Here is a 9701-nt window from a genome sequence, read left to right as displayed (position 1 = left end):
AATGGGAAGGGGGTCTCTGGCCTCAAGGAGCTCACATTGTAATTTGGCCTTGTTCAGCCGGTTCAGTCGTGCCTGCCTCTTCCCGACCCCCTTTGAGTTTTTCTTGGCAGAGATCCTGGAGCCGTTTGCCATTTCCTTGACAGTGGGGGAAACGGAGACCAAGAGGGTCAAGTGACTTGCCCAGGGTCACACAGCTAGGAAGTAGCTGAGGTCAGATTCGAACTCCAGGCCTGGCTCACTCTCCACTGAACCCCACAGTTGCCCCTCGCCTCATCTTTCAAACAGCCACAAGAGGATCCTGTGATTTAGAACGGAAAGGGGCCTCAGAGAACCTCTGCTCTAACCCCACCCCCTGAATTTTACAGTGGAGCAAACTGAGACCCAGGGAGGGGAAGAGACTTATCCAAGGCCATTCATAGGATCCTAAATATAGAGTAAGGGTACTTGAGTGGTCACTGAGGCCAAGTGCCTCATTTTACAGATGAGAAAACTGAGGGAGGGAGGGAGGGAGAGAAGGAGAATAGCCCCACGTCCAGAGCTGGGATTCAAACCCAGGGCCTCTGACTGTTGAGCTAACTGTTCTTCCCACACTGCTCGCCACCCTCAGGGCGGCTGTCAGGAAAGCACTGTATAAACACCCCAAATCCGGAGGAAGGCAAAGCTTGCTGAGGGAATGCGGGGAACAGGCCTTGGGGCTGCATTTAGCCGACAACTTCCTTCCTGCTGAGCTCCGAAGGTTAGGCAGAAGTTAGGAGGCCCCGGGTCAGAGCTAATTTTAGCGGCCCCCTGGGAGGGCAAGGACAGGAGGGATTTCCTGGCAGCCCCAAGGCCGGCCGATGGGCCTCCAAGCTCAGGCCAGCACAAGGCCAAGGGACTGTCCAGATGTGGGACCATCAATGTCCCTGGATGTCCCAGGGACACATAGGAACAAAGAGACGGATGAGCATCTCGCATGCGTATGGGGCTGTGTGCATATGAGCAAGTGTGTCCCCGGGCCAGTCGTAAGCATTGGAGTCGGCACGTATGTACGTATGGCACGAGGTGGCTCAGTGGATAGAGCCCTGGATTCAGGAAGACCTGAATTCAAATCTGCCTTTGGTTACTTACTGGCTGGGTGACTCTGGCCAAGTCACTTCAATCTCTGCCTTGGTTTCCCTATCTGTAAAATGAGGATCATAATAGCACCTCCCTCCCTGGTTAGCTTCAGTCTGTATTGATTTCTTTTTTTTGTAAAATGGGGATCATAACAGCATCTCCCTCTCATGGTTAACTCGTCTGCCTCAGTTTCTTTTTCTGTAAAATGGGGATCATAACAGCATCTCCCTCTCATGGTTAACTTGTCTGCCTCGGTTTCTTGTTCTGTAAAATGGGGATCATAACAGCACCTCCCTCCCGTGGTTGTTAGGAAAGTCAAATGAGATCATCTCTTTTTTTAACCCTTACCTTCTGTCTTAGAATTGATATTAGCTATCTGTTCCAAGGCAGAAGAGTGGTCAGAGCTACGCACTAATGGGGGTCAAGTGACTTGCCCAGGGTCACAGAGCTAGGAAGTGTCTGAGGCCAGATTTGAACCCTGGACCTCCCACTGTTGCCTAGCTGCCTCTAAATGAGATACTCTTGTAAAAAGGGCTCAGCACAGAGCCAGGGACATAGTAAGTGTTACAGCAATGTGGCCGCTGGGCAGACGGAAGTCTGGGATTTCCATGATTCCATTGCTGGCAGAACATGTGGCCTGCTGCATCCATCTGGAAGATTCAACCTGTCTAGGAAGTAATCGAGCTGGACAGGTGGCCTGGCTTGGGCTGAGGAAGGAGTCCCAATGGGGTGCGGGATCTGGGGGGGTTTCTGGGGCAGGAGCTCTGGCTGTGTTGCTCAGATTCCTCCCTCGTCATTGTGGATGGAAAGTCTCCACATCTCCATCTATAGCTCCTGTGCCTCCATTTCCCCCACTGGCTCAACTAGAGGGAAGGGTGGAGGGTTCCTCCTCTTCCCCAAACCGTCCGGGCTCCAGCCGTCTCCTCTAGCGGAGGGCCAGACGCCAAGGCAATGAGGAGATTTACAGAGCTAGAAGGAAGTTAGAAGCCATCTAGGCTAACATATTCATTTTACAGGAGCAGAGAGTGAGGCTCAGGGGCTAGAAAGAAGGGACTTGCCCAAGGTCACACGTAGGAGCCTAGATTTCGAGCTTGGAGGGGCTTCAGAAGTCGCTGCTCCTCCCCTCTCATGTGGGGGAAATGTTCCCAAGCACGCCTTTCCTCTCCTTCCCCTTCTGTAGCCCCGGAAGAAAGGCCTCACTTGGGAAAGAAGCAAGTAAGCCCCCCATTGGGCAGCTCTGATCCTGAGAGGAAGCAGGGAAGGCGCGTCGCCGCTGGTCCCTTGAAACCATGGCCAGCCCTCCTTTTGCTCAGCAGTCTTCAGCCTTCCGCAGATGTCTCCACAGCGTTATTGTCTTGTGCATTCTTCTGGATTTTGTTCCTCTCCCCCGTAGCAGCTCATTCAAGGCCATCGCCTTTCCTTGTGCTGTTCCATCATATTCATGTTCCACGCTTTGTTCAGCCTTGCCCCCATTGATGGGCATCCCTTTGCTCATTTCCAAGAGAAAGAAACCGAGGCAGACGGAGGTGAAGTGACTTGTCCAAGGTCACATGGCTAGCTAGTAGGTGATTGAGGTGGGATTCACATCCAGGTTTTTCTAAGTCCAGAATAATATTTTTTGTTTGTTGGAAAAGCCTTATATTCTGTCTCCGAATGATGCTAAGTATTGGCTCCAAGGCAGAAGAGCAGTAAGGGCTAGGCGATTGGGGTGAAGGGACTGGCCCAGGGTCATCCAGCTAGGAAGTGTCTGAGGCTAAATTTGGACTGAAGTCTTTCTGACTCCAGGCCTGGAGCTCTATCCCCTGAGCTGCCTAGTTGTCACTCCCCTTCTTCAATTTCAATAGAAAGAAACCGAGGCAGACGGAAGTGAAGTGACTTGTCCAAGGTCACTCAGCTAGCTAGTAGGTGACTACTAGGGCAGGATTTGCATCCAGGTTTTTCTAAGTCCTGCATTCTGTTTCTAACAAGTCCAGCACTCTGCTCACTACACCACACTGTCTCTCTTATTAGAATTCTCCACGTTGGGAAAGTGGAAGGCCTCTGCCCGGTCAGCTTGTTCCAGGGCCATGAGCACCATGGCAACACGTCGAATTTACACAACAAGGAACACTCGTTGGCAGGTCCCGCTCTGGGATCTTGGCTCAGAGCTGCCTTCGGAGTCACAAGTCAGAATGTTTCCATTCCAGACACATGTTTAGCCTCCCAACGACACCCCCTTCCTCCCTCCTCCGGCAGGTCCAAGAGAGCTCTGAGCCCCGGCCTTATGGCTGCTCCTCCTCCTCCTCCTCTTCCGGGCCTCACTTGAGAGAATTCGGCCACCTGCTTACTGCAAGAACAAGAGGCGAGAATGTTCGAGAAGAAAGATCCTCGAGGGCCGCCTGCCAGAGGTCACCCAGCTCCTTAGCGGCACAGTTAAGGCTCCGACCCCCTTTTAACCCCTTCTTTTCTGACCTGGAATTAATACTCGCTATTGGTTCCTCGGCGGAGAGAAGGGCTGGGCAGTTGGGGGTTAAGTGACTGCTGCTTCTGGTTTCTTTTTTTAAACTCTTACCTTCTGTCATAGTATCAAGTCGAAGGCAGAAGAGCGGTAAGGGCTGGGAATGGGGGTCGAGTGACTCGCCCAGGGTCACCCAGCTAGGAAGTGTCTGAGGTTAGATTGGAACCCAGGACCTCCCACCTCTAGGCCTGGCTCTCCATCCACTGAGCCACCCAGCTGCCTCTCTTCTAGCTATTTTTCCAAGACCATGGCCACCCCTCCACATTCCTGAGGATTTAATACCCAGCCCTTTCTCTCATCCCCATCCCCCATCCTGTGGCCACCACCAGCTCCATCCCAACGGTCAAATTATGAACAAGATGGCTGTCAGAGCCTCCCCACCATCGCTGGTAGCTGGGCAGGAGGGCGGCTTAGAGTCTCAGAGATGGGAAGCCGAGGCAGGGCAAGAAGCAGCGACAGACCACGTGTGACTAGGTGCCAGGCCCTGGGCTACAGCTGATGGAGGAGACGGCCAACACACACAGAGATTCGAGTTCAAGATATGACATGTGTGATATAAGAGAATCTACGACAGAATATGTGTGACGTTGGATATACGATCGTTTGGAGGTCATCTAAGAGGGAAGGAACTAGCGTTAGGATGGCCGAGTGAAATGTTGTAGAGGCAGAAGAAGAGGGCTGAAGCTGGGGGCGGGGAGAGAAAGAGAGAGAGAGGGAGGGAGAGACAGACAGACAGACAGAGAGAGAGAGAGAGAGAGAGAGAGAGAGAGAGAGAGAGAGAGAGGAGAGAGGGAGAGAGGAGAGAGAGAGAGAGAGACTGAGTATTAAAACTTGAGGAGGGGGCAGCTGGGAAGCTCTGTGGATAGAGAGCCAGGCCTAGAGATGGGAAGTCCTGGGTTCAAATGTGGCCTCAGACACTTCCCAGCTGGGTGACCCTGGGCAAGTCACTTGACCCCCATGGCCCACCCTTACCACTCTTCTGCCTTGGAGCCAATGCACAGAAGTTAAGGGTTTAAAAAAAAACTTGAGGGATACCCTGTGTAAAGGATATGAACAGATAGTTTCGAACAAAGAAATCCAAGATGTCAACAATCATGTAGAAAAGTACTAAATCACTAGGGCAGCTAGGTGGTGCTATTGGATAGAGTGCCAGACTAGAAGTCAGGAGGGCTCATCTTTCAGAGTTCAAATCCAGCCTCAGAGACTGACTAGCTGGGTGACTCTGAGCAAGTCATTTCACCCTGTTAGCCTCAACTTCACTATCTGTAAAATGATCTGGAGAAGGAAAAGGTAAAACCCCAATTGGAGTCAGATATGATTGAAACGACTGAACAAAAATCACTAACATCAGAGAAATGCAAATTAAAGCAACTTTGAGTTTCTACTTCAGACAGGAAGATGATAAAAAGGCGAATGACAAATGTTGGAGCGGCTGTGGGAAAGCAGGTACATTGCTGATAGTGATGCTGATACTGTGAATGAGTCTGGCTTTTCTGAAAAGCAGTTTGTAAGTATGTCCAGAATGTTGCCAAATTGTTCAGACCACATACCATTTTTTTTTATCCTGGGACTCCATTCTAGGAACATAGGGCCACAACCAGTAGGCAATGGGTCACACAGTCGCTCAGGGTCACCCAGCTGGGAAGTGTCTGAGCCCGGATTTGAACCCAGCACCTCCCGTCTCTAGGCCTGGCTCTCAATCCACTGAACTAGCCCAGCTGCCCCTACTTTAGGTTGCAGTTTCTTTAGCAGATGTAGTTTTTACAGGGTGGGGTTGCTAGCCCCACGCCCAACCCTCCTCCTTTTTTTTTTTCATCCATGCTAGGGACCGTCCTTGGCCCAGGAGTGGTAAGGGTGGGCAGTAGGGGTCAAGTGACTTGCCCAAGGTCACACAGCCGGACTTGAACCTAGGACCTCCAGTCTCTAGGCCTGGCTCTCAATCCACTGAGCCACCCAGCTGCCCCCCACATACCATTACTAGAACTGTAACTTAACACAATCAGAAGAAGAGGAAAAGGACCTAAATGTACCAAATTATTGTCAGCAGCCCCAAACTGGAAACTAAGGTGTGCGCCTCCTATTGGAGAGCGGCTAAACCAATTGTGGTATGTGAATATGATGGAATGTTATTGTGCTCTAAGAAATGTCAAAATGGACAGTGTCAAAGGGAACTGGGAAAACTCTCCCAACCAGTGCAGATTGAAGGGAGCAGAAGACAATGTTAACAGTATTAAACACCAAAACAGCTTTGAAGGACTTTTGAACTCTGACCAATGGCTTGAGAAGCCTGAAGCCCAAATGAATGAGATGGAACATGCCAGAGGGATGTGATGAACTTAAAACACAGCCACATTTTCAGATGTGGCAAATGTGGAAATTTGTCTGGTTGGATCATAGGTTGAGGTTTATTTTTTTAATGTGCTCAGTGGGAGTGGGGGATTAGGAGAGAAAGTTGAATTGCTTTTCATGTTTATTAATTAGAATATTTAAAATTAAAATAAGCAAAAGAAACTCCCTGTGCTGATTTTAATTTGAAAGCTGCCTGGGGCACAGAGAGCTTAAGGGACTTGCCCGGAGTCCCACCGCTTGCCTGTATGTTTCAGAAGTAGGACTTGAACTCAGGGCTTCCTGACTCCAAGGATGGCTCTCTGGTCACTACATGGCATTGCCACTTGGTACCAATAGCTCATTTGAATAGGTCAGGCTGGTGGTGTTCTGTGTAGCATATCTTTCTTGTTCTTGTTCTCCTTCTCCTCTCCTCCTTTTCCTTCTTTTCCTCCTCCTCTTCCTCTTCTTTTTCTTCTNTATTTATAAACACATATATTTTTTTTGTCAAATATACCTTCTCTAATAGAAAAAGAGAGGAAGGGAAGGAGTTATATTGGAATTTTGATGAAACAAATAAATTTAACTTTAAAAAGTACAGAAAAGAAAAATAACACCCAGAGAGGTTGAGAAACTTGCCTAAGGCCACACAGACACTAATGAGCAGAGCAAAGATTTTAACTAAAGTGAGATGAATACAAAGCCAGGCCTTTTTTCACATAACATTTCTCCTATTCTTCTGATGTTTTTCTAAAGTTCTCATATTCATAATTTCTTAGAAAGCAACAATATTCCATTACATTTGTATATCACTACATAGCCATTCCCTAATTAATGGACTTCTTTTCCTTTTTCTTCTCCTCCTCCTCTTCCTCTTCTCCTTCTCCTTCTCTTCCTCCTCCTCCTCTTCTTTTTCTCCTCCTCTTCTCCTTTCTTCTTCTCCTTCTCTTTCTCCTCTTCTTCTCCTCTTGCTCTTCTCCTCTTCCTCCTCCTTCTCCTTTCTCCTTCTCCTTTTCCCCCTCCCCCCTCCTCCTCCTTCATTTTTATATTTGCTTGAACATGCCAGTGGTCTGACTGTCCAGGCAGCTGATTTGGGACCGACTCCCACATCAACAAGGTGTTTCTTGCCTGTTAAAATATTATCAGTTTCATTTGGGCTGTTATTCAGTACTGGGTGTCTCATGCTCTCTGAGTGCTTTCTCAAAGAAAGCATTCATAGCTTATAGATGTGAGACTTCTGTGTAGTCTACAAGTCTTTGGCCTCATTCCTCATTCCTCAATTATATTTTCCAGCAAGTTTCCACCGATGCCCAACCTGGCATTGCAGTCACTGAGCATAAAAGTATATGGTGTTTTACTTTGGAGGGATTGAATGAGTTTTTTATAGAATATGGGCTGAGTGCAGGATGACTTGAGATGGGTGAGGGAACCAGGCTGGGCCAAAGAGTCTCAGGGGCCTGAAGACAGAAATAGTTTGCTTCCTGGGCCAGTGCCATGGCCATCTTGCGCCCACCTTAGAGATACAGTGCTCTGCGGCTCTTCTGCCATCTAGTGGTTGATGCTGGTTATGACTTTCTAATAAATAAATAAATAAACAAACCCTCATCTTCTGTCTTAGAATTGATACTGTGTATTAAAAACAGAAGAGCAGTAAGGGCTAGAGCATTGCGGTAAAGTGACTTGCCCAGGGTCACATGGCTAGGAAATGTCCGAGGCCAAATCGGAACCCAGGACTTTCTGGCTCCAAGCCTGGTTGTCTATCCACTGGGCCACCTAGTTACCCCATATAGGTTCCTAATAGATGCATAATCCATCTGTCCGTTGGGGATATGAGTGGAATCACCTACCAAGGTGATATCTTGGATTTGTAACTTGCCTAATGTGACATCCCTGAAGGACTTTTCCATGGGATCTACAGAAGTGGTAGGCCAGCATTCACCTCTTCAAACAGGCACAGGTAATAGAGTTCTGGAAGTCCATATTTTCACCAAAGGAGTCAATTTCAATATTGACCTGAGTACTGGAAGAGAGGGGGCACATGGCACTCATGAGCAGTGAGATTTTTTTACCAGCTCCTTTTATGACAATTAAAAAACCACAACCCAGCGTTGTTGTGTGGCGACACGATATGTTGTTGGCAGAAATTGGTTGGCAGATAGGCTTCTTATTCCCCCCCCCCCCAATGACCTCTGTGTGCTGGAGCTTGAGTTCAGCAACGAAAGAGATGACCACGCAGTTGTCAAAGTCCTCCCCACTCTCCTGTTCCTTAGTTGTTAGCAATGAGTTCTGCTTTTCCATACTGGAAGCTTCTCCCACAGCCATAAATGAGGTCAAGGTCAACACCGGCCATGGATCCCTGTGACGTGATTGCTGGAATGGTAGCGTTATTACTGACCAATGAGGAGGAAATGTAGCTGCTGCTACACTGAGAGAGATCCCAGTAAGCATTTATTGCACACCTGCTGTGTGTCTGGCATTGCTCTAATGATACTAGCTCCCATTTGGATGGCACTTGAAGGGTTGTGAAGCACTTTACAGATATTATCTCATTTGTTCTTCACGCTAACCCTGGGAAGTATGTGCTATTTTAATCTCAATTTTGCAGTTGAAGAAACTGAAGCAAACCACAATAAATGAACTCGCCCAGGATCACATAGCTAAGACATGTATAGAGAGGGCAGCTGGGTGGCTCAGTGGATGGAGAGCCAGGTCTAGAGACGGGAGGTCCTGAGTTCCAATCTGGCCTCAGACACTTCCCAGCTGTGTGACTTTGGGCAATTCACAACCCCTATTGCTTGGGCTTTGTTACTCTTCTGCCTTAGAATTGATACTAAGGAGTAGCTAGGTGGTTCGGTGGTTAGAGAGTCAAGCCTGGAGTGAGGACATCCTGGGTTCAAATCTGGCCTCAGATACTTCCTACCTGGACAAGCCACTTAATCCCCATTGCTCAGTCCTTCCCATTCTTCTGTCTTGGAACCAGTGCAGAGTATGGATTCTAAGATGGAAGGTGAGGGTTTAAAAGACATTTCCTAGTTGTGTGACCCTGAACAAGTCACTTAACCCCCATTGCCTAGCCCTTACTGCTATTCTGCCTGGGAACCAATACTTAGTATTGATTCTAAGGCAGAAGGTGAGGGGTTAAAAAAAGTATGTAAGGTCAACTTTGAACTCGGGACTTCCTGCCTCCAGACATAGAGAGCGCTTTTGGGCCACCCAGAGCTGCTGAGATCCAAAGACAATGAAACAATTCCTCCTCTCACAGAGCTTACATTCAAAGGGAGGAGAGAACATGGACATAAAGACATGTATGCAGAATGAGTATAGAGAAAGTAAAAACAAACAAAGCCAGAAGCTGGAAACACTGGGTCCAAGGGGCAGGATAGTTACCTTCCTTCCTGCCTCCCCACATTTCTGCCATTAATGGGCTTTGGCAGCAAGCACTGTCTCGAGTATGCATATACAGTTGGCAATAAACATACAGGTACACATGGGCTCAGTGGCAGAGGGCGAGCCCCTGACAGAGGACTAGAAATAAGGGAGATAATAAATACCACTTAGTTGGGTCCTTTCCTCCTTCCTTGAGGGTCAATTGCCAGATGCCCCAGGAGATCGCAAGTGTCATGGCTACCACAAGGAGAGATCTTCAGGACAAAACAGGGAGCTGGGATAGGAGGCTGAGGCGGCCGGAGCACTTACCTTGATGCTTGATTTAAGATCCTCTTACAGAGGTTGGCAAGGTATGGCTCTCGTGCCATATCTGGCTCCGCCTCCCGACCTGCCAGTC

The sequence above is a fragment of the Gracilinanus agilis genome, chromosome X (assembly GCF_016433145.1).
Source record: "Gracilinanus agilis isolate LMUSP501 chromosome X, AgileGrace, whole genome shotgun sequence".
NCBI classification, from domain to species: domain Eukaryota; kingdom Metazoa; phylum Chordata; class Mammalia; order Didelphimorphia; family Didelphidae; genus Gracilinanus; species Gracilinanus agilis.
The sequence above is the reverse complement of the archived record's forward strand: the minus strand, read 5'-3'. Positions refer to the sequence as shown.